The sequence below is a fragment of the Macrosteles quadrilineatus genome, unplaced genomic scaffold (assembly GCF_028750875.1).
Source record: "Macrosteles quadrilineatus isolate MER2022 unplaced genomic scaffold, UCM_ALF_1.0 Scaffold_1__1_contigs__length_201487025, whole genome shotgun sequence".
Taxonomy (NCBI): domain Eukaryota; kingdom Metazoa; phylum Arthropoda; class Insecta; order Hemiptera; family Cicadellidae; genus Macrosteles; species Macrosteles quadrilineatus.
This window is the reverse complement of record NW_026542594.1, coordinates 199,529,083-199,555,683: the sequence shown is the minus strand read 5'-3', so window position 1 is coordinate 199,555,683 and position 26,601 is coordinate 199,529,083. Positions and strand designations below refer to the sequence as shown.

At 35.3% G+C, this 26,601-nt stretch overlaps 1 protein-coding gene across 2 annotated transcripts in view; it reads left to right on the top strand.

The window, feature by feature from the left end:
• The first annotated feature begins 2,391 nt into the window (after positions 1 to 2,391).
• LOC128983505 (uncharacterized) overlaps positions 2,392 to 26,601 on the top strand; it is a 33,720-nt gene continuing 9,510 nt past the window's right edge. For both annotated transcript variants that reach the window (XM_054402804.1, XM_054402803.1), the window contains exon 1: positions 2,392 to 2,435. The gene's annotated coding sequence lies outside the window, so the exon portion shown is untranslated. The remainder of the gene's footprint in view (positions 2,436 to 26,601) is intronic.

The window sequence follows — 26,601 nt, the reverse complement described above, 5'->3', positions numbered from 1 at the left end:
GTTTTAGCTGTAACCTTAAAAATTGTAGTGTACAGTATCGTGGTGCAAAAGACGTATTTGTAACAATGTACAAGCCCAAATTTACCTATAGTTTTGTATATTTGCATCCCAGACACAAACATAACCTCACAGTTCTTTGTTAGAAAACACAAGGTTTTGCTAAACAGTAAATAAGTTACTTTCCAAACCCACATTTTGTGTCCCGAAGATTCAATATTGCACTATGTATACTCTTCAAACACTTTAAATTTTACAATTTATGATCGATTTCGAGCGTTTCCTACTGATAAATGAGCGACCAGATAGTTTATCAGGGCGAACGTTGGTTCCTCAATTACTTCGAAGGTGTTTGAGCGTTTAACTCGTGTTCGGCTGGTCTCAGCTGGTGACGTCATAGCCCTAATTGAGGGGCGGTTTGACCCTTGACTCTGGGTCATGGTGGGAAAACAAGCCTCTTCCCAGCCCCCCCCCCCCCCCCAACACCACGAAAGCGAAGTCCCGACCAACTGACTGTCCAACTGTAGCGACTCCTCGAGCTCGAAAAGTTTGGCAATTGTAGCAGCGAATCTGCTAAATTGGAGGTTAATGTTTAGCCACTGCTTTGTTTTACGTGAAATCAAATGTGTTGCTGTGTATGTCCATCAGTCTCACTCAACCGATAAAATCACCAATACACGCCCTCATGCTCGATTTCGATCACACGCATTCCAGTAACTAGGAACGATTACTACTTACATTATTATGTTCAACAGGCGTCTCATTGCTTTGCGAAAACAGAAAGTAGTTGCCTCTCAATCATTCTGCGGAACGTGGATAATTATCTCTCCTAATCAAGAGAGTTAAATCGTGGAAGCGAGAAGTTGCGGTGAAAGTTCCTCCGCACGTAAAGTTCACTGACAGAGAATAGCTGCATGGTTAATTAAATGGTTTTATTAATCGAGGTAAAAATATAGGTATAACAAATTAATATTTGCTGCTCTAAACATTTTCTGTTTTTCGCTACTGTGTTTCCTAGTGTAGTCCGGTTTGTCTTGTCTTGAATTCCTTCCTACATGAAGACAGTGGCTGATTCCAGATCCCAAGACGTCGTGGGACCTCTGTTTTATAATTCGTGATAGAAAATGTCGGAAGAAATAAAAAAAAACAGTATTGAAAAAGAAAGAGTAAAATTAAATTATGGCACAACATTTTTTATCCCTGAGATCACTATTGTTCAATCTACGATGCAAGTTACTGGAAGAGATGAGGTTTATTTAATCTCGTATGTATTGACCTCTTACGGAAATAAATATGTTTCTACAGACATTTTTCGATCTAATGATTAGATCTTGATCTCTTGGTCTTTGATTCGTCAAGGATTTTCAATTACTCGTAATTACAATCACCCAAAGACACAACTGAGAATAATTGCTCTGAACTCATTACTGTTTCCAATTTATGGTCGATCGACCGACCTTTGACCGTGGCCATTCTCATACAGTGGCCACCAACGACCACAAACAACTACACTAGTTGATAATTTCCATCAAACCACCTATCCTTATCCTATATACCGCATATATACAGAAACGAAATTTATTTCAACGAGATCCAGGGACTGCTCAGAAACCCATTTTTGGATCAGCATCTTTAGGAGTTAAGCTTTTTGGAGCAGTTCCTGCAATGCATAATCTTTGGAAAAAGCATTTGATTGCAACGACCACTCAACTACCCAAATAAAGACTTTCATCCATACAAATCATTAGTATCTTACAACACTACCTACAGACTCTCATGCAAAGGTACGCAAAATACATGAACTTTTTTTTAACACATCTAACCACATCATCCTCTAATACAAGGCCGTAGCAAGATAAAAGTGGCAACGCCGCATTCCCCTCCTGCTGAAACAGCTGTTGCTAATTCAAGGAGTGTCTGCACAATGTTTACAAGTTTGTTGTGCTGTTGTTACCATGACAGTAGGCCGGTGCGACGTTGCCACACACCAACGCTTATAGGCTATGCCGTACCTCAACCGTCATAGAGTACGAAAAACTTCAACGACCCTTCAACTACCAAGTAACCGTCCTAATCTCACATCTCTACGTATATGGAGCGGCATGAAGCTTCGAAACACCATCCATACCTCAACTACCTCCCAACTATCCAAGTAAAGACCTTTCAACTACCAACCCAGCATTCCCAACTATTACCATCAAACAGTCTATCTTTACTTCACCTATATGGCGGTTCCCACACATTCCTGGTCGGGACTGCCTGGTCTCCCTGGTCTGTGATTAGAGATTCACCACCGGCACGCGTGCTCAGGTGGGGGCGGTGGGGGTGGAATTGGGGGGGAGAGTGATAACAGTTTTGGAGACGTCAGTTGGTGCCGCGCGCTCGAACTGTTCGGTCGTACCTGTGGATATAACTCGACCTAGAGCATTACGAACTTCGTAAGTAAAATGTTGCTGTTGGTTTTTGATATTTGTTTTTCATGGGTGCAGGATATACAAAAATCAGCTGGAAATATGACCATCGAGCACGATCTGACTCGGATATTTTTTCATATCGTCGATATTGATATGAACCCCGATTCTCGAATGGTACAAAATTCAAAGTCTGCAGTCGGTGATTAATCACAAAAAAGTTTGAAAATCCTTTCGAGTAAATATATTATACGTATGCGTATTATAGAAAAAAACTATTACGTTTTGCAATTTCTCTAATAATTTGGTCTGTGCGTTGTTTCACTTTCTTGATCTTTGATATTCATAAACCTGGTGAATTTACCAATTTAAATTCATTTTGTTTTCTTAATTTTCGTACATTACTTATTGTGAAGTATATAAAAGTATTGCCATCCGCTAATTTACTAAGGTTTGTTGTTGTTTGGTTTAAAATACTTACATTTAAAAATAGCATCCATCAAAATCAATTTCAACACATATTATAATTCTATGTAAGAATTTAAAATTAAATTGTTTCCAAAAATTTTTAGTTTGTTAAAAAGATGCTAAAACTTACTGTTTTATCTTATGAACGCCTTTAGAACCAATCGTTGAAGTCTCCAAGTCAGAATGCTAAAACCGACTGTTTAGCTTACAAACATTATTTTAAATGCAATTCTCACTTTATATTACTAATTTCGTCAGTTAAAAGACACCGTTTTCTGACTTTTCGGATGGGAACAAAAAAATGATCAGAATGCCAAATAATGCTGTGCAAAATACAGTTTTTGCATTGTCAATGTTAATAATTTGTTTGATTAATTCCGGAACGTAGCTTTTAAATTAAAATTAAACGTCTATATAAGTCACATTTAATAATAAATTTAAATAAGTTTTGAAATGACCATTAAATTTTACTAATAAGACTACTAAGGTGATTACGAAAACCATGGTTGATGTAGGCATATCTACTATATTTGTTTGATTCATATTTTATAGATTCAGTTAAACTACCCATTCGATTTTGACTTATAATAAGTGTATGCATATTTCATTATTACTGTTTTATGAACTTTAAGTTAATATTACTACAGTTTATCACCCTCCAAGTTGGGTTTTCTTAACGAAGTTAGTATAGTAGCCAATTTAAGTTTTTGTTAACATATTTAGTTCAATACATCTAAATTTTAGTGTCAGTTTCACCTACCGTTTTTATTTTCTGTGCTGTGCATCGTCTTGGAAAGAAATAACTGTAATAATTTTATTTGTTGGAGTAAATAAATATTTTCATTCTTAATTCTAGTTATTTTGAGAAATTTAAAACACGTTAGTTTATTTTGATACAATTTTTTTTTATTTATGAGTGCTTTTTAAGTATTTATATTCTTAAATTATTATACTACCTAACCTGTATGTATAGTGTATGTCTCAATAGAGCTTTGCTGGGTCAGCTGATGGGTAAAATAATGTTTTTGACCTGATATAAAAGTTATAAGTAAATCAGCCCCGGGTCTTGGTATTAGCATACAACTTTCGCTAATAGCTTATTCCATATATAAACAATTAGCTAAAATTATGGTAATCATCTATAAATCCTTATTAAATCACACACAATCAAAATGCTACATTTTACTACCATTGGTCATAAAGAACTACTGACCTTTCTAACCAGGGCAATCAGGAATGTGCATGCATATTGATACAGATTTAATTGACTTTTTCATCGGCCGTAATAGAAGTACGTGCTGGACTCAAATACGGCAATATGACGTTTTTAGGCCACCTAGATCACGTCTAAAAGGAATGGCGATGGTGCAAAACCTCCTGGAGAAAAAGTCGAACACGCGCCTTCTGCGAACTGGGGAATGCGACAGTAGTGTTCTCTATCGGTTATCGAAGGTCTCATTAGCGATAATCGAAGTAATTGGCGATTATCGACTATCGATTCTGCGAAGATTTGATGATTCCTGGACGTTTACACCACGGAACATCTATGTGATGTGTTCGTGGAAAAGCAATAGTCTTCGGTAAAAAACCGGAAGCGGACGATGAAAATTCTTGGTGAAGTCACATAGAGGAAATCGTTTTACCGATAGAATGTGTGGATTTTGTTGACTTAAAATTTTACCGATGATTTTATTTTAAAATGCTAATAATGTATGGACAATTTAATGAAATTCGAAACGTATACAAATAGTATTTACAACAATAACAATAATTAGGCCTATTAATAACTAAACAAATTATAGAACAAATCTTTTAGTTAGGAGGTTTTAATTCATTTTTACCACGCATTGTGGATTTCATATTTACACAAAGAAACAAACCTACTGTGGTAGAAAAGCTATCTGTTTCAAAACTACATTAAAATTGAATATTAAATTAATCTGTTAGTTTTCTAACCAAGTTGTTGTGAGAAAACATACAATACAAATCCCGGTATTATAAGACCTTAAAAACGATTGGTTTTCAACATTTAATTCAAAGTAATTCTTTGATTACAACTACATAAACCATATTCTATTTAAGATTTTTGGAAAACAGTCCAACAATAAAGCAACAAATTTGGAACCTATCAATTTGCGAGGAGATAACGATAACTTCACCTGGCAATTAGTGAACCCCCAAAACATCCTGTTGATAATTATTCTTGAATTACGGCTATCCATCACTAGTTCTCATCTTTCCTCTGGAATTATACCCAATGGAGATAAGAAATTTCAATTAAAATAAGACCGGGACTAATTAAAGTCAAGCAATAAAACCAAGAATAATGGAAACTATGAGAACTGGAGATCCCAAATGATTGACGCGCTCGGCTCCAAAATTTAATCCACTAGACCATTAACAGTTATCAAAATAACTGACGATAGTGTTCACGGTTTAAATTTCTCACTAGTAATCCGATATGAATTGTCACTTCCAAATCACTAAACTTGTAGCATAGATAAACAAAGTGTCACAAAGATTCGAGAAATATCGTATACATTCCCAATACTGATTTTAAGTACAGTACTGCTTTTTAAATTTATCATGATGTCGTGAAATATACAGTAAATATTTAGTTAGGTATCTTAAATTAAACATTTCACCTAAAGATGTCTTTGTCATGATCAGTATCAATGGGCTTATTTTAAAACTATCAGAGCTTTTGTCCTTCGTACGGGGTTGATGTATATGTTGTACTGTGTTTGTTGACGTCATTAATTTCTATTAATATATATATCTTACTAATATCTATATATAAACTGTTTTTCTTTGTCTCCACTAATTTGAGAGAACGCTGGGCGTAGAAACTTGGTAGAGGTGTCCAAGGAAATGTCTTGGTCTGTAGATGAGTTATCAAAAGAGAAAAGAGTAAAATTCCCTTGGGGCTCTGCCCCAGTGGCCTTTAAAGTTCTATTCGCATGTTATTCTTATGAAGGAAAGAAATGGGGCTTTTGTCACAGCTAATTTGAGAGAACGTCTGGGCGTAGAAACTAGGTAGGGGTGTCTAAAGAAAGGTCTTTGTCTTTAGATGAGCCATCAAAGTTTTCAATTACTACTGGTTGACTGACAATCTAAATTTTGATTCTGATATTTGTAAATTAAATTTCTTGAACACATTAAAGGTAAAAATCAATAAAATGCATCCAACATGTGTTTATCACTCATATTCAAATGGGAAGGAGTTCTGTACCACATTAGCATGATCGACGACTACAAAAGCGCATATTTAAGGAATTTTAACATTCAAAAACTCCCCGGTGAGTTTTGACAGTTGTGACCCTATAGAGGGCGTGCGTCCTAGGTGGTGGAGGGGAGTTGACAGTTATTTGGACAGCTATTGTACACTCCTCACAGCACACCCACCACAGACCATTTAAATACAAATAATCTCCAAAATCCAGCCACAAATCTCGCCATATTTACGAGATAAGCTCGAAATTAGGATTCAAATCCGTCCAAAAAAGGGCTCTCGACAAAATATCGTCTATAAAGTCCGTGAGTTATGGGACGGACACCAATAAGCCAAATTTGAAACACGTTTAAGCCACGGGGAGTGTGCCAGAGGTTTTTGTGATATACGGATGTCCCGTGTTGAAGTATTTTGAATTTCGAGTGTCGACCCACGTGCCATTGAGTGCGTTTTGATGTAAACAATGAAGCTAGGTTAAGATTCAGTGTTTATCTTTAAGTGGTTAAAATTGACAATTATTTTATATGACTTAATTGTCGATTTTTTTAAATAGTGAATGAGGTATTTTTGTTTTATTTTAACGTTCAATATCATTTAGAGGCTTACAAATACCAAGAAAATAATTTCTACTGCCAAATATACGATTGGTTAATGTTACTAAATAAAAAAAAAACACACTCGTATAAATGTAAATATTAATTAAATACCAGATGTTTTACTATGGATAGGCTACTGTTTATAATCTCTTTCTACGTGTTTCTTTCATTAAATGTGGTTCTACCATTTTTTTCAATCCATTTGTTGTTCTTACCTATAAAATACAGTCCACTTATTAATTACCTAACACATATATTTTTTGGTCCTTCGAGCCGGATTAAAATGCAATGTAACGCATGCTTTGCATTACATTGAATCGTTTACAAACATAACGTAAAACCCCACCATAACAATTTTTCTGCTTACCCACAAACATTATCAAAGTAGGATGTTGAATCTATGTCACAGTTAAAGTTTATAAGTTCACAAACTAATTCCACAATTTCAAATATTTTCTAACTCTCGCCACTCTTACACCTATGTTTACCCATTTCCGCGGAAATTTCCCGGTCAATAAACACCATTAGCTGTCGTGAAATTTTATTCAAAATACATAAACATCGGCGCCGATTATCCTAAGAATTTCACCGTTGCGGTTTTCAAACTGATAATTATGCATTGTTTATCAACAATAGACCTGGTCGTCGCCAAGCCGAATTCGGCGAGATCGCTCGAAAATTGCAGACGTCGAACAATACAGATGATTCACGATGGCTGTAATCATTTTAATCACTTGACACGGCGTCTGGGTGAAATATTATCACGTGAGACGCGAATATTCTTGCTTTGAAGAGGCAAGTGAAGAAAAGAACAAAATATTTGTGTATTAAGAGCGCAACGACTGTTTGTGGTTGGAATAGACACACGATTTTTCCTACCATCATAGTTAACACATACAGATAAACTTTTTAGATGTATATAAAATGTCGGTTAGGTTATGTTTGCTTTTTTGAGGTTATGTTATTTGCTTACCGGTTGTTAACGTACCGGATCCGCGGCTATGGTGAAGAAACGCCAACTGAGAAGTCAGCTGATTGGGAGCGAGCGGGAATGACCTATTCCCGTTCTAGAGCGTAAATGAGATATTTTGCGTACTGTTTACAGGTTTGGCAATGTGATCATTTTTATGCAGTTAGGGAAACGTTTAGCTTATTTCCTCTGTGTTTGGAGAAGGAATAGAGTGTATTTCCAAGATAGTGTACCCGATTTTCGCTCCGGGTGCTCATACATTGATATGCACAAAGCAATAATTTTTAATTACGACAACTGAGAATAGATACAACTGGAGGTGTAGTACTGAATGAGAGAATTAAGAGATGTTAGCCGCCATTTGTACAGGGGGATAAAGAACATTGTACTTAATACATTTTAACTAAGGGATTGTGGGGTTAGGGGTTGTACGTACATGAAGGCATAAGCCAATCAGCTGATGCCTCTAATTGCTACCAACATAACAACATTTTTACGTCTAGATTTTGTAGCAGAGTTTGCTGTGTCAGTGCTACCTACAGTTGCAGTGGCTAACACTGAGCATGCCATAGATTAAAGCCGACTTATAAAATACTAGATTTAAAATTCATATCAAATTCAAGGACATCCAAATGTTCTTATCAAGATGTCTATCACATTACATTTGATTCTTCATTTATTTATGGCTAATTAAATCAATTTAAATATTTAGTTAACTGTTGACGAACCACACTCACTGTTGACTGTGAAGTTGAGTACTTTTTATCATTTCACCCAGAAATGTGTAATTAATCATCCATGAGGTATCGGTGTTTGTTTTAGCGTTTAAAGCGTTTAGCGTTTAGGTATTAGCGTTTATATTGAATCGCATACTTGATGATTCCACGAAAACGTTGGGATTTCCTGACAATTTACATGTCTTTAGGCACCTCTAAAAATTGTGTTCCTGGAAATTAAATTTAATGGGTCTTTAGTGAAAAACATTAGTGACCAATACAAACTCTTAGTTTGGAGAGATTTATCGAACCCTGTAATTTCTACATAACATAAGAAGCTGGCAATTCTTTATCAGGTAGTAAATACTTAGTTCCTAGAGTTCACACTCAAACAAAATGTTATGCAATAAGAGTTATGCAATTGCCTAAACAACCGAACTGTTAAGAAAATTAACACTTTTACCTTCATATATTAAAACATCAACTAGAAAACACATCAAAATCAAAACTCTTTATTTACAACTACATTGAATCAATAGGTACTTTAACCTAGGAGGGTTGCATAACTTCTAAGAGAGGTTGTTTTCGTTTATAACCTCTCATTGTCTCTGACAGTGATGCATCGAAAAATTGTACCAAATACTAATTGCACCACTCAAAAATTAAATTGGTTTGAACAGCTGATTAGTTGAAGTTCGAATCATTAGAAATTTTCTTCTTCTCTCTCAATCCTTGAACCTCATTGGTAAGTTACCCGTGTTGTTACGAGTAAAACTATGCTGTTATGAAAGTAAACAATGCCGTTATGAGAAACTTTTCAATTCTAAGAACTGGACTGAAACGACTACTTTAAAAAAACGGTTGTAGGTAACAACTGTTAAACTCACAGTATAGTACTCCTGTCAAGTACAGTTCACAGGTATCCCCTCTCAGTTCCAACACAGTACGGTTCAAAGCACATCCCCACGGAGATGTCTTTTGTAACCGTTACCATAATAATTACTGTCAGCGTTCAGTGACCTATAGTTCATTTTCTGTCATCTTCGCTTCATGGTTCGCGATAATACTATGCTTGTGTTAGTATAGTTCACTAGTAGCCTTTACTATGGATGTAACAAGAAATTCCATTCCCATGTTAAATTTACCACCAGTTTTAAAATCAAAATTAAAATAGTTTGACTAGTCATTAACGCGCTTTCGGTGGTTCGTTTATGGGGTAAAAGGTTCGTTTAATGAGGTACAAATTAGTTACAAAGGTAATTAGTTAGAAACAAAAACTGTTTTGAATGAATAAAGATAAAATAATTTAGTAAATTGAAGTGTTTAATTCAATAATTGGTTATAAAAATATTCAGAAAATTTTTTATTTAAAATTGCCATGTTATTGTTATGGAGAATAAGTAAACAGTTATAATTAGCTTATTTATGGATATATTTTCATCAAACTTGGCAAATGTATTTATTTTATATTGACCCATTAATATTTTACTAAAACAGAATTTATTACTTACCCTGTAGCAGCAAATATAGGTAATCGACAAACCTAATGTTATTTATATAGATTTAAGTGGAAATCAAAACAGGTAAATGGAAATTCGCATAGTCTGCAGGTTTGCTGCCCCAGATAATTTTAATATACCACAGATTTATATCTTTTACATTTTTAGTGGTTGCTCAATTTCGACATTACATTATTACGTTAAGTACTTGTTATTAGGATTGAAATTAAAAAGGGAATATACCATGGAATATTCTTTCACGTCTTAACTACGACAATTCGTAAATTGTGAAGAAACAGCTGATGCAGAGAAATTCCATAGACTTTTGCATATCAACTTGTGACAAAGACTAATGATTTCAACAACTCAAGTTTCCTCTAGCGTTGGTTATAGTCTCTTAAGCATAGGTCATTTCCTAGTTATGAAACTAATTCGCTAATGGATTGAACGTGGAGTTGGATGTTGGAGCCAGGATTTGGACTGACGTGGACTTTCACTTGAGAAAGTGACGCAAAAACTAGTAAATGTCTTGGCTGAAAAACCATCCACCATGCCGAGGCAGAAATCGCGGGTATTTTACGTGAATCTTGAAAGTAATGTATTTCCTTTTCAAGAGGAGTTGAAGAATTTGGTGAAAAAATAATAATTGTTGTGAGTATATGGAAATTAAGAGAGTGTTTTCGATTGTGAGTTTCTGAAAGATTGTCTATGAAGTTAACGTTTTTGAGGAAACGGTATTTGAATTGAAATCTGGTAACAACAGGGTTGTTTGCGTTTTGGAAATTTGCAAACGCCACTGTTACGTTTATCTACAATATTATGGAAATGGAGTGTCTGTCTCCACAACACGTGAAAAATACTTAAACAATTTATCTGCAATTTTACCAAGAGATTATAAAAATATAGCACCGAACATTCTTATAGGTTTACTCCCTTTTCTATATCGACCTTGGATTCTAGTGGCTTTTTATGTAGTAAATGCTGTTATAAGGTAAAAGATTTTTTCCACTGACTCCTGTACATTAGTTTTAAGATATTTGTTTTATCACGATTATTGTATTGACGCTATTTATGTATATTGTATACTAAATGAATAAAGGATAATTTGATTTGATTTGATTTGATTTCACAAGTGTTTAAAAATCAATATTGTTTGTTCTCCTTGGCAACATTATTCTTGTTTAGTTTTACCTATTTTACTCTGTAAATGGTGATAGATTGTTTTTTTTTTTTTCACAGAAGAGTATATCTTTTTAAACTAAGTGATATAATTAAGATTTTATAATCAATGGTGAGAAAATGTAATAACCGTTTACTAATTTAGCAACAAAGAATCACATTCATACCTTTTGCTCTCTCCTAGGTAAAGCCACAATTTTGCCAGTTTGCGTAACCATTATTCAATTCACCCTAAGCTGTGTCATTGTTATTTTCAGTTGAGATGTATGTGGATGTTAACCTAAGCCACCGTTAGCTGTGCTGCGGTTACCATAGGTTCTGGCGCACACCACTGGGAGCGCCACGTAGTTATGGCATTAGCGCTACGTAACTACATGGCGCTCCCAGCGGTGTGTGCCAGAACCTATGGTAACACCAGCACGGCTGACAGTCTATATTTAATTATTTTGTCCATGCCTAAACATGAGTGAAGGATGAAGTGAGGTGCCTTGTGTAGCTTGACCAAGATCAGCTGTTTCATTAGCCAGGACCATTTATTAAAAGCCCAATGATCAAGGAGATTGGGTTAATCAAAAAGCTCCTTTTCTCAGGATCGAACCGGTGACCCTTTTTACAAGGCGACAATACCCACTCAACCAGCAATACAGAAGTTATTATGACACAAATAATTGTCATTAGATATAATACACGTAATCACACACTATTACAAGTATATACAACACATTTATGACCAAGTATATAGCGTGTACGTTACTCTACGAACCTATGCAATCCTTCGGCAAACATGGACATGGTCAACAACCATAAATCATGTGAAGAAGTTGATCTATGGACTTTGACCCGCGAGGTTGGCGTTGAGAGAGCGGAACATCGGAACGGAACATCGGAACACCGGAACGAAGGAACACAGGAACACTGGGAGACTGTTAACAACCAATTATCCCTTCACATACACACGCTAGTCTCTTACTCACACGCACAAGCGATTATTCTAGTGGAAAACCAGGTTTCTTCTTGCTCATGAGATTTCCCCGAAGGGAAATTGGGCTGATTTAATTTCAAAGGAAATTACCTAATGTGGGGTGAATTATGTATTGATTTTTTAAAGAGATAATTGTATCAGTTTTAGGGTGTATCTGTCACTGTATGTTGTCCTAGGTCTTGCCTTGCGTTTACTAAATACCATTTAATGAATTTCTGTTTAATTAATTATACCTCATTCATCCTCTGAAGGCCTAAATAATAATGAAAGTGAATTTTATCACAACTATTTCTGATATTCATCCAATTCTTTTATAAATTGATCTGTAAGGAAAATTATTTTCTTAGTACATCAAGTAGGATTCAGTACAAATTGTTATTGCTGCATGCTGTCGATGTTTAAAATATATTTCATAGAGAGCTTTTAGCCTATTAGGAACGATTGAATCCAGATTCAAAATAATTAATAGGCTGTTTAATATTATCTTACTAATATTATAAACATGAAAGGTTGTGTGTTTGTTTATTCGTTTTTTTCGTTCGAAGTTCAATCAAGCATTAACTACTGGTAGGATTGGGCTTAAATTTGGTATGGCGATCACATTCCCGATTAACATATAGACATATTCTTATCTCAAACAAACACACAAACTTTCACATTTATAACATATAATATATTAATACATTTAATAATATTTCAAATCTGGATTCAATCGTTCCTAACAGGCTAAAAGCGCTCTATGGAATCTGTTTTTAACATCAACAGCATGCAACAATAACAATAATTTTTACTGAATCCTTCTTGATGTTGGTACTAAGAAAATGATTTTCCTTATTGATCAATTTCTATTTGTTTCATAAAAATAAAACAATAAACCTAAAAACATATTTTAAACAAGAATATTCAACGATGACATAACTACAACCTAATATATGGTTGTAAAGAACAAAATTGGTTGCAATTTAGCATATTTCATCACAGTTAGCCATCGCTGTATGAAAAGCGAAAATCACATAACTATAAACAAACATTTCAATAGTTTTATGGCAGAGATTTCTAATATAAATTTATTTAACAAAATGGGGAATTCAGAATAGGTCTAGTAATAGCATTCACGTAACTTAATTACCGGTACATATTATTTCATATATTTTTGATTTTTACGGTCCTAACGCACTAAACGCACAACGACAACTTAGTTTGTATTAAGTGGGGAAAAAGTATTATATTACAAAATTGGCTCATAGTGTTCACGTTTCCCGTTATATTAAATCTTTCATACTTATATGCCTACTAAATTCTTATTTTTACGACCCAAATTCCACCCCATGGCCCTTGGAAGATCTCTAGTTCACACGGATTGAACCTGAAGATCGACTGAACGTAAAGGTGGGGGCGGGAAAGGTTAAATGCCGCCCAATTCTGGGAAACCCCGTTTAAATATTATAACGCCCGCCCAGTGATTAAATATCGGCGGACGATCCTCTTCGGGCGAACCTTGCCTTGAACGATTGCAATCTCTACAATACATTGGTGTGATGGAAGTACGTCATTGTAAAGTATCAATGTGTCAAATATCAATCATGCTCAAGTGTAAATCAGACATTGCTTTAACCATATGAATTGCTGAGGTAAAGAGTTCCTTCTACAATCGTTTACAGTTCATAATTTAGTCCATGATATTTGTGGTTAAAAAACATGTCTATTGTGCCATACCATTTACTTTGAATCTTTGACTATTGAGGGGACATTTAGCTTGTGTTAGATTTGTAGCCAGTTTCAAAATGTAATTTGACGTTAAATTCAGCTACCGTCTGTGCGCTGATTAAAATCCCAACTTTTCATTACTTTTAAATCCAGCATATTTTATGTCACATTAACTATCGTAGTATCATCAATTAAAGGAGAAAAGAGAATTTTGACGCTGCAACATTCTTTGAGTTGCTAATTTTCATATTCCATTCGAACAAAACAGTTTGCTACATCTGGTCCAAATAATTTATTCGATGTCTCATTCCCACCCAAAAGGCAATTCGTAAAGTTCTCATTATGCTTTTAAGTTCTGAAGGATTCTATATGTGTAATCAATGGCATATAAACCTGAAGGGCTTTTATGGTGGTTAAATACATTTATTTCTCGCGTTGGTTAAATTTTAAATTTTACTGCACACGTTGTACTATTTAAATATTTTATGAGAAGTCATAAACGATGTTAAACAAATTAATAATTAATTAATTAATAGTCAAACAAATTTAAACGTTAAATAGTTTAGAGTTTGGTGAATAACAAAATTAAAATTAACTACAAAACACGTTTTAAAAGAATAGAAACTTGCCTTATATCGTCTTCACGTGTTCCATGATTACGAATCTTTAGGAAATGATGTTGAACATTCATCAACTAAATTTTTGTTCACTCTTCGACTTTTATAATTGAAAAATCAATGCAATATCGAAGCTTAAATTCATATCTTAAATTGTCTGTACTGTTACAGCTTGTCTCAACTTAATTAAAGACTCCATCAAGCTTGATTCAACCAAAAGGACTTTTAAATGGTTAAATATTAATTTCGAATAGACCAACCAATATATTTCCACTTTTCATAAATCCACAGCTTGTACAGTTTATTGCTTGTGCATTAAATAACCATGCGAGCGCAGCGAGGTGCACAGAGTACAAACCCGCTAGAAGTGTTAGGCAATAACTCTGGGATTACGGATATGTTGTGACAAGAGGAATTTCCACATCGAGTAAACTTGTCTGGTTAGTATTATATCTCAGCTGTCTATTAAATCAGCTGTTCGCGTTTGAAGATGGGATTATATTTGATATTCAATGTTATTACATACATTCCTCAGGCTATTGACTAATAGAGGTTTTGTATTCATCGCTAATTGTGAAGACATTTCATTGCGTAAAAGTTAAGAAAGGATATTAAGCCAAAACATGCTGTTGTAATTTGCAGTTTTTTATACGTATAAATTTAAATAATTCAAAAATAAAATTATAGTATAAACAATTTTCAATTGCATCTTCAATTTCTTCATTTACTGTTTTATTATGCTTTAAACAACTAGATGAGAATATGGGATTCCACTATAACTCACTATAAGGATCACAACTACGAACTATGATTCAACAGCTAGTCTATATGTATAGCATGTCTACTTCAGTAATGTATGCTGTCAATGTATGCATTGATGATTGTAAATTCGTTTGGTATTTGACTTGACGTGTTACGAGCTGCAATTAGTTAAACAAAACTTGAAGCTATCTTATCATTTTGGGTCATTAAACATAAAAATATCTTATTATGAAGGACATATAATTAATAGATAATCAAGTAGCTGTGTATGGAACGGAAATTGTAAGGGTGTGAGATTACTTTGGACGGATAGAATGTAATTTTAAGAATTAGGATACTTTTCCAAAACTGAGTGAAATTAAACACAATACATAGTATTGGGAATACATGGATAATTGTAACTGTAATTGTAAGTCCAAAATGAAAAAATGTAATGACGATCATCATTTGTCTCAATCAACAACTCTTTCACTTAATTCAACGACAATTTGTATAAACTGAAAATAAAATCAAAATAATTAACATGATTCAATTCACGAACTATTACAACAATTATTCGTCCAAGTTAATACAACGTGCGTCAATTGATACTAAACCAACCCAACAATAATTTGAATTATTATAACGATTAACTATAACGGGTATTGGCAGACTGATTAAAAAACACGACTTATTTTTTTCTATCCTAAACATGTCGGTTTCGAACATTTTTTACCGGAAAGAATTATTTACTGTCAAACCACACATTTATAAGGCTGTTTACCTAAGAGGTAGTCTCTAGTGGCTGCCCGACTCCTGGACACAGCTTGTTAAATAAGGAGTCAAACTGGTAACTTTTATAGCAGAATGTTCTAAGCTGTACATTAAACTGGGAATGTACAGAGCAGCTGTTTTATCATGGTAGCGTGTATGACGATTATTAGGTTATGTAATAGGGTAGCCATTGCCGTTATGAGCTTTTCCCTGGTATATAAATGAATAATCTTTCTTCATTCTGGAGTGAAAACTGTTGTTATTAATTTATTACGGGTTGATGATCCGAGCATTTAGTTGCAGTATAGTCTGTTCCCAAAATTTAGGTGGTTTGAAGGGAAGTTCCTCCACTAATTTTTTTCTTTATATATTATTTATGTTGCAGCTGATTGACGTATTGGCAAACCTCAGCTGTTGAGCTATTGTTTTTAAGTGGAGGGAATGGACTTCTTCCCCTAAAACCGCCTACATTTTATGACCGGAGTATAGTGAAAGGTTTTATTCCTAAAAATATTTATCAGCATGAGTTAGGGACCCCTTGTCTCCTTTGAAAACAGATTTTGACGAAGAAAATAGTCCCGAATAAAATTATGCCATTAATCATATTTATATTCTTATTTATTTGTGTTTATCATCGTGTAACTTTGTACTTTTTCCACACTTATTTAGACTAATTCAAACATACATAATTAATTTCACTAATTTGAACTTGAATTTATTTTTGCGATGGTGGAGTAATATACTTAGATAACTTTCTTCAAACTACATCAGAAGGCAAAATAGTGTAATATCTCGGTAATACCTAGACTTATTGACTATCAATTCGTAAAACATTGACCGTTTGTTCGATATAGAAGTCGGCAAAACATTGATATTCGCCTTCATCGTATTATCGATTGTTACCATCGATATAGAAAGCTTTGGTTTTGGTTAGTTTACGCTTAGTTAGTTTACAATGGTTTAAAGTTTGGTTATCGTTTGAATCAATACTTTTATTTTTATTACTCGATTATATGGCGGAGTTTGGTATCAAATGTTTTGCCTCGAAGCCGTTTAAAAAATGACCTATAAAATTAAACTATATTTGGAATTTTTGTGTTGAAAATTAGTGAGCTAAAGTCATATGGTCCACAATGGTGGAGAAAGTGTTTCATCGCTGAGTACAAATGGATTTAATACCTTGCGTTCGTGTAAAAATAAGTCACTTTTCCACCATATAATATTCCGAACATACTCCGAATACTCTATTTACTATTTGAAATAACCAACAAACCACCATTCTATAATAACAGTCCGAACGGAAAACGAACAAAAACGAAAGCAAACCGGAACATTACAACAGACAAAACAGCTGAAACAAAGTAAGAAATAAATAACAGAGCGCTAGTGAACTAAGGTTATGGATTGTAAAAGCGGCCAGTAACATTTATAGAGGTGTAATTGTAGTGATAAAATGACCCATTACTGTAGAGCCGTGTCAGCTGAGCCACAGAGTAAGAACTGAGGAAATTGTTTATTACTCTGTGCAATGATTGAGGTTAACGTCAGTTTGGCTTCAAAAAGGCTGGTGTAATTGTTTGCCTACTTCATTCACTATACGTACCACCTTATGTCAGTTAGAGTTGGCAAATTGTAAATATATGTTTTTAAAATTTAATATGCAATAAATTTACCTTTTTCCCGAGGTTAGAGTGATTATAAATAAGGTAAAGTTTTAGGACTTACTTTATGCAAAAATTAGTCGCTATGTTGAATCAGTTATTAACTATTGGATTTAATCCATGAATCAGTTCATGACTTAAATCGCATTTAATTTACGATTAATTAATATTAAAATAACTATTGTAAAAATATAAATCGTAAAAATAATAATAGTAATAGTTCATTGCTTGAAATTAGTAATATGTATTGTATAGTTGTGATAAATACGTTAGCGATCAATTTTGAAATTGTGAACATGTTTGTTAGATGTTGCGAATAGTACCGATCCAATAACAAAAGATATAATTCAAAATGGACGATCAGTTGTGATTTTGTTGGTAAAATGCAACTGAACATTTTATATAATTTCTACTAGTACTATATCCAGCAAACAATATTGTCATGTATCCGTAAATTAATTTTACTCTGTGTAGATGAAAACACTTTGGGTTATTCTTGTATTAATAAGTGTCAAAGACCAAACAATTTTATAACAGGTACTACCATTGACTATATATTTTTGAAACGGGTTGCAAACTATTACTCTTACTAAAAAGAACTAAAGTACTTATTTTTATTTTACTTAAACATTAAAAATTCTCAGTACTTATTTATACTGATGTATATTTCTCAATAGTTTGCTCTAACTAAATATTATCAGAGAAATAATACTACAAGAGATCATTTGGGTTGTTATGCAACGATCGGGAGACTTGAACGAGTGGATTGACTGAAGTCGTGAAGTAGTTTTCCCTTCCTACAGGACTGATCCTTTTGTCATTGAGTTTAGGAGCCCCTTGTATTTTTTTGTGATCAACATATGGTAATTAAGATACCTTAACATAAGAAGAAACAGTAGTAGAAATCATCTCACTCACACGTAAAAAATTGAATCATGCTTCAATTTGGACAATAAGATGTAAGAATATTTTGCAATATTTAAAAAACAAATGGTAACACGAAATATCGAGGAATTATTTAAGGCAAGGTAATAAACAATTGTTCAAATCATATAGTGCGTGCAGTATACTATACTTATTCTCTACATTTGCAGTACACATGATTTGTATGTACCGACTTTACTGGGACGGGTGGCGTCTCCTTATAATCCAGCTACTAGGAGGTTACGAATTGTGGATATTTATAGGCATGCACTGTGGATGCAATACTCCCTGGTGTGGATTAACGTCGACATTAGTGAGTACTACGTCTGTCCGCAGTAGGCCTACTATCCTTAAAATTATATCAATTCGTATATACCAAGGCAAAAATGTGGTTCGGATTCAACTATAAACTGTAGGTCCCTTAGTTGCTGTATGGACTATTAATTAACAGCTGTGTCTAAGGAATAAGTCGGCCTTTGTCACTAACAATACTACAAGATCGCGCCACTCATCCTACACTCATCTCCATTCATACTTGGCTTAAAATACATACTTTGTATGGTCGCCATTTGATTGAAATGTATAAAGTATAAGTACGTTCGACTGTTGCGTTTGTGTGTGTTTCTTCGAAAACTGTGTACCAAACTATATACCAAACCAACGCATTGATTAATTAATTGATTACCGTTTCTCTAGTGGAAACATTGACAATCGCAGTATCCGCCGACCAAATAGAATATTGCTTTCTAAGTGACTTATCACAGAGGTCGTGGTTTCGTGGTATTCGTTCACCACGAGCGGTCGTGGGTCCGTGGTTAACAGAAGTTCAGCGCCGTTGTTGTGGTTATACAACGTTCTTTAGTCTTTCGTATCCGTGTGCTCCCACTATCTCCACGTTCCGCTATCTCCGAACCCAAATCTGTCCCGATATCTCCGAATTCTTGAGTGACCCTTATAATCCAGTCACTGACTGCGTTGTTAGCTGTCATTGCATCCACGGGGGATGGAAGATTTGATGAAAATTTAACCCGTGGGTTAGGTTAGGTTAGGTCAGGTCAGGTTAGGTTAGGTTAGGTTAGGTTAGGTTAAGTTAAGTTAAGTTAAGTTAAGTTAAGGTAGGTTAGGTTAGGTTTGAACGGAAAGTCTTAACGCAGGAAGTATCCGAGGATTATAGGGGTCACTCTGAAATTCGGAGATAGCGGTACACGGAGATAGCGGGACGCGGAGATAGCGGGAGGTAACCTTCGTATCGGCGCCAGGAGCATTCTTCGGCAGATAAACAATTTTTTCATGTGTTCACATGATAAACTCTATGGGAAAGATGAATATCCTATGCGAATCATATGGGATAGTCCTAGGATTACAGACTTTAGACGGCAGATATTTACTGTTATAGTTCGAAATGATGTTCGTACAAGTCAAATCGAAGTGCAGAAATAGTAATAACCTAAAAGGGTTTATGATATTCTATTTTAGTTCCGGGCAATTTTACCGGTAAGTTTATACATAATGAACATTGATTTGAGAATATCTTCTGTGAAAATTGATTAACTTACAAGTACGTTGTTCCGTACTCTCAAAATTGGTTCTGAACTCACGAGTCACGCCCCTAGTATTTACTATAAAGAACTAATCCAAATGGTACTTAGATAGAGGACGATTTCACAGGACATACTGGTCAGTTAAGGGGGTTGCTATAGACAACCCATGTATTAGAAAACCTACTTGAAACAGAACACAATTGCATGAGCTTCTCCCAAAGAGTGCGGCAATTAGAAATTCTTCAGCCTTCTTACTTTTTGATGATAAGTTTTTTAGTGCATGTGACGAAAATATGCATTATTTTACTAGCTTTCTTGACAGTTTGTTAAGTTAGAAGATTATTATGTGAGTCAGGAAGCAATATGATATACACCAACAAATCTGTCGGTGTCGCACTCCATCAAATCTCCTTTTCATTCACAACTGAAATTGACATTAACATGATAATTAGATGTCTTCTTCCTCTGAGTTTATCCCAAGCCGAAATTCTATGGCCAAAGCTATAACGATACATCGTAGAACTAAAGATATTTCTTCGCACATGATTTTGTAACGATTCAACTATCAAGCGATTCTAAATCATCCTGATACCAGAATGCTCACAAAAAATTTAAATCATCCCCACATATCATTCACACAACCAATTATAACCACATTCGGATGAGAATTCCTACTAAAGACCATAAAGGGATCTGTTGGCTATAAAGTGTTGGTCGGCGTTCGCATATCACCTAGTGGCATAGAGCACACGATCTCAGGGGCTTGCATGACCACAGCTCATCCCTCAAAGGCTCATCCTGGCACGCTCTCTCTCCCTCTCTCTTTCTCTCTCTTTTGCGCGCGCTCTCTCTCTGTTCGGTACTTCTTGAAAAGTAAGGAATCAGCATTGAAGTGCGCCTGATTATGCTGAAGAATAGGAATGAAGAATCATGAAGTAGAAGATGCATGAAGATAGGTTGCAAAAGGAACACAATAATAGCAAAATTAAATAAAGTAGAATGATTGAAAAAAATCTAGTTCAATGGGTACTAGCTGGTGAGTGGAGAGGTGTGTTAGGTGGGCACGGGGATTATTGAACCGCCAAGAGTTTTATGGCCGTCCAGAGATACAGTACTTGAACCGCCACGATCATTAGTGCGGATTATAAGGGTCAGTTTCACAGGGTTGAAAAACAGTTGAACTGCCACGCGGGTTCTGCAGGTAGCGAGGGAACCTTTTGAAATATTTATCTCTCCAGTTTCCCACTTAGATATAGGATGGACTAGGAGTCAAGATTCAAGGCCACTGCGAGCAAAAAACTATGTACTTCTTAGTACAGAAACACAATGTTAAGTATTAAGGATTTCGTCTTCTTATAGTTACTTCCTATTTTTTTTAAACATACTACGTGTTTATTATATTTAATTTGTGTGCCAACATAAAAAAACTTCAATGATGTTTATATGTCAGTATATGTTCTATACTAACTCTAAAGTTCTGTAATTTATCACCTTTAAAATATTGAAGATACATAAGCTGTTAGATTTGTTTTGGTTTTAGTTTGTTTGTTTACTTAAGTTAACATTTTGATTCTCCCATAGACCAACTTGACAAATTAACACGTTGTTTCCAGTATTTAAAAAATTTAGGCAATCTTTTACATGTTCTTCAAGCACAATAATCTTGTATTCAATTTCCACTCAACGCTTGTAAATATTCACTATGCAAATAACAAAACCACGAACAGTTACTGTGTCAACAACCGCATAGAAATTAATAGTTCAAGCTTTATATCACTGGGTGTGCAATTATAGTGCTAGGAGGCTAGAGCAGTGTCATTATTGCATGCCTCGTATGATTCATGGACCTAGACCTAGTGTTTCGTGTCTATAAATATGCTCAAGTAGGGAATGAAGAGGTGCGTTACTAGATGTAGATAGCAAATTGAAAAGTCATCTTTTGGATGGCGGCGCTTGGTAGATGGGATATCTTATACATTTTCCTCCTACATTAGTGTTGGATTTTTAATTTTCGTGTTGCCAGGGAATTTTAATTTTTACTCTAGGTTTCAGCCAGGAATTGTTTTCCACATTATTTCAGACTAGACCTATTGTCATTTACACATATATCACCTCATATGTTATATGTTACCTACACTCGATCACGGCATTATCAATTATGTACCAATGGATTTGGTAATTCGATGCACTAGACCAGCTCGCTCCCCATCGTTGAAATGGTGCTTCGTACGTGTACTTTCTTCAGATGGTCATTGTGCTCCACCACTTAAAAATAATCCTCTGAGTAAGGTTTGTCTGCAATTGGTCCAATGGCAACCAGAAACTTCGGGTTTTGTGTGTGTGTACATAGATTATATATTTTTCAAAAATATTCCTGAATAGTTTCAAGATATCATTCATTCATTCATTTGTGACTCTTTTAACTTGTAGGTTTTCTTTTGTGTGCCTGAATGCAAGATCAATGGCATTGATACAATTAATGCCTTTAAAAGAGGACAAGTATGCCGGTTGTTTACATTTTAGACAATAATTGAGTGAGCCCCTGCAAGAAAATATTTGGGATGGTCTATAAGTTAGATATGGAAATCTTACTAGTACATAGCTGCATCCACATTTGTAATATATGTGTTACAAAAGTGTATTTTCTTGGTGCTGTGTTCTCTGAGGCACATCGGAGATCTAATGAAAACGCTTTACTATTGTCGAAGTAAATGTTAGTTGGTTGTGCTGAGGGCTCAGGATGTTAGCTGTGCAATTCGGTGGCACTCTCAATGTTTGTAAATGGCGGTTTTTCCTACCATGGCCTAAGTTTTCTCAACCACCCGGCCCTAACCACACAACACAAGAGCCTCCTTAGGCTGGTCTGACTATATGTTCTACCAATCGCTGCTATGCTGTACGAATTCATCGACCAGTTCAGTAAATGGATCCATTGTTGTCACATGTATCACGCGGTGATCAGACGAATCTACAGTATTTGGTATTACACCGACCACACCTAATAATTATAACTTAAAATATAACCTAAGTGTGGTTAGGTTAGGTCGGGTTAGGTTAGGAAGAGTCGTTATTTAAACTAATTAAAATCTTATGTGGAAATCGATTTATCGGTGTGGCCGAAATCGATAATAACAAGGGCCGAATCTACAAATCAATCCTACCAATTAACTAAAAGGCTCCTTATCTCTCCATATCGAAGTTTTAGTTAGTCACAAAAACATCCAGACCACCTTCAAGGGTCGATAAACACGTCGAAGAATGCAGCGAATCCGAAAAGGGCTACAAATTTGAAATTAATAGTGAAGCAATCAGGGAGAAGACGAGCCCCCTAATCACGTAACCTTTAAATAACAACGGAGGGGGAGGGGGGAAGTCACGCACTCGGGGTCGAACGTATTACACGTAATGGTAGAGCATAGCGCACGTCTCGGTGCTTCTGCGCGCCAACAGCTGATGGCATCTCCCGCCAAAATGGCCGCCCGGCGCGCCACAGACTACTTTGAGGTTATACGGTCGATTGAGGGAAACTATGTTGTATCGAGCATGGAGATAGATAATCAATGCTAGAGGTAAGACTGGAAAATAGCCTTAACTGCTCGCCAATCAAACGATCAAGACTTCAGAGATGAACAAGTTTACTCATCGAATGGAACGAGCCTGATGTTGAGCAATAGTTTCAACTGCATTCAAATACACTTTAAATAAACTTTAGAATAGCTTTTTGCAGGTCTTAGAACTATGAGCGTCCACATTTTCCATAAGGGACCAGACGGTCTGGGGAGCACGGGATACCTCTCAGTAAAGAGAGGTGTTCTGGGAGGCCTCCCCCTGAAAAGAGTGTAAATTTAGGTTCAAAATATTGGATTTTACGAATTTATCACCAAAACCCGTCATATTCGTGAAATACAAACTTTAACGTTTTACTGCACTATCCAAAAAATATGGTAAACCATGGTGTCTTACAGGATGAGCTCCGAGAGCTCGAGTCAACCCTAGCCCATATTTATGGACGCCCATACTGTGAACTAGGCCTACTACTCATAAGGCAAAAGACTCCAATTAATTGCACAGTTAGATTTAGTTCACGAGCACTTTTACGTCTTTAAAATGTGTCAAACGTTTGCTTGCTTCAACAGTTGATCTTTTCAGAATACAGACTACTTTATTTGAGAGCAAAGATTATTATTGACTACGGTAATCGGAAATGGGGTCTTGTACGGGCCTCCCTTTGCACATTCTCAACGTTTCAGCTCATCTATTTCTATGAATATGAATACTAGGCCCTCTTGGCAAATCAGCAAATCAAGAATGCATTATCCTCGTTTGACGGGACTGGGCGGCCGACCCAAGACATTATCGGTTTTCATCTGAACATCAATAAGGGCGAAGACCCGCTGACAGCGACCCGCCTAGTTGATTTTTCTTCTCCTCCCTTTTAACTAAAACCTTGCACGCCTCCAGAACATATGATTGATCTGAATAAGCTTTTGAAGATTATCTATTGAATGTTTAAGTCATAATAGAAGTTTAGACGTAAGTCCTAATTGTATTTTTACATTTCATATGTATAAAATCAATGAATTGTTCACTACCTTCATGTTACATTTTCATAGCAGGATTCAAATCTTTGTACATACGTGATTATTATGCATATATCCCATGAAAGTAAAAAATATATACAGACAATAGTCCAACTAAAGTCCACTATTTGCATTGGTCAAGTGTCATCGTAAAATAATATCTTAACCATCCAAAATATTTCCGATATAACATAACCAAATAAGTTATCTACTGATAGCCTACAACCTTTTTTTGGCATGCAAAAAGGGTAAGTGAGTCCATAGTAAATAAATGTGCCATACAAGTTTTGAACCTTTTATTTAAATATAAATTTTGTAGGGGCGTTAAACTCTTGGATAGAAACAAAACTTTCTTGAGCCTTGAGAAACTTAAATTTTGAACGTTTCCTTTACAGATTTAAGTTTTGAATATTTACCTAAAATGTGTCTCACTCAACAAATTAAATTCTTACGTAGCCCTTCGCATTATCTCAGTGTTATTAGTAATCTCAAAGAGTAGAAAATATAAATGTTCAAAAATTTGATATGTTTTCGATTTTGTTTTAATTCCAGTGCGATTATTGTGCAATTATCGTCATACAGACTGCGTTTTATCAATTCGTTGACTTTACTTTGACAAAACTTGTCCCTCTCGATTGAAGCACATTCAAAATAGTACTCGTAAAATACACTTTGAGTGAAGTATGCACCTTTTCTCTCAAGTTTTACAATCTTCCTAAGCCACAGCATTGTCAAGAAAAGTGGCAGGCTATACATCAATCAGGATTCAGGAGAACCAGAAGACAAACCCTCTAACCAATAAACAACAGGACACAATTTGGCAACAGTTTATCACCTCCATTGTCCTGGAAGAGCAATCCTGTGTCCCCTAATGGATGACTTGACCTCTGTTATCAGTGGCATTGTTGTCGTCCTAGTGATAACAAACAACTGGTTTATAGCTGGAGATCCTGGGATTGGGAGTTGGTCTATGGTGACATCTTCTGGCCTCTCTTTCTGAAGAATTCAGGATGTTCGTAGGTCAAAGGTCAATTAAAGGTCGTTAATGTGGGCTATAGGGTTTATGTTTAAAATTATGAATGTGTGGTTTATGCCTTTGCGTTGTACACATTTTATATTACTTGTTAGCCTCATTTCAGGAAATTTGCCCTGAAAAGTTAACTTCTTCAATATGTCTTAAACTACGAATTTCTTAGCGTTTTTGTAACAATCGTTTCAGAAAATCAAGAACAACATTAGTGCAAGCAATTCTAGTACTAAAACTGAATGTTCAAACACTTTTCCCAATTCAAATAAATAGCCTTGCTGGTAAACTCAGGTTATTGTAAAATGGTATATTCACAAACCATCTTTGGAACCAATGTTACATGTTTCAAACAATACTTGAAAAGAACAGTCATAGGTCAATTGAACCCACTAAAACTATGAGAATTTTGAATTATACTATAGTCCAACGTCACTAAACCTCTTCAAATCGTCTAACAGGGCCTTTATTCAGTGATAAGGGTTTCAGCCTAAACTATTTTGCGAAGTTCGACCAAGTATCTAAAATTTTGGTAACCGGTAACTTAAGATGAGGAAACCTAAAAAATAAAGACTAGAGACCATTTTATGATAATTCAGTGTTTAACACTTAAAGTGCCGTTGACATGTTTGAACATGAAAATTGCATTTATTTCAATGTTAAGCAATGGCGGGAATTCCCGTCATCAGCACCCAACGTGTTAATATACCAATCTTGGGTGGACGATTTCCCGCCATGCCACCATTGGTCAGCTGTCGGCCAGTTGGCCCATAGACCACCTGTTGTAGCCCAACACCTGCCGTTTGTCATTAAAACGAACACTATCCCAGCGTTTGATTCCGTGGTCTATGGACATCAACGTATAAAGCTGCCTCCAATAAACATATTGCACGAGCTTCATCGTTGACTTTGGTCCCTAAAGTACATATTAGGTCTATGTGGACTAACTTTAGATATACTTTGTATAATGGAACCTGCTTCC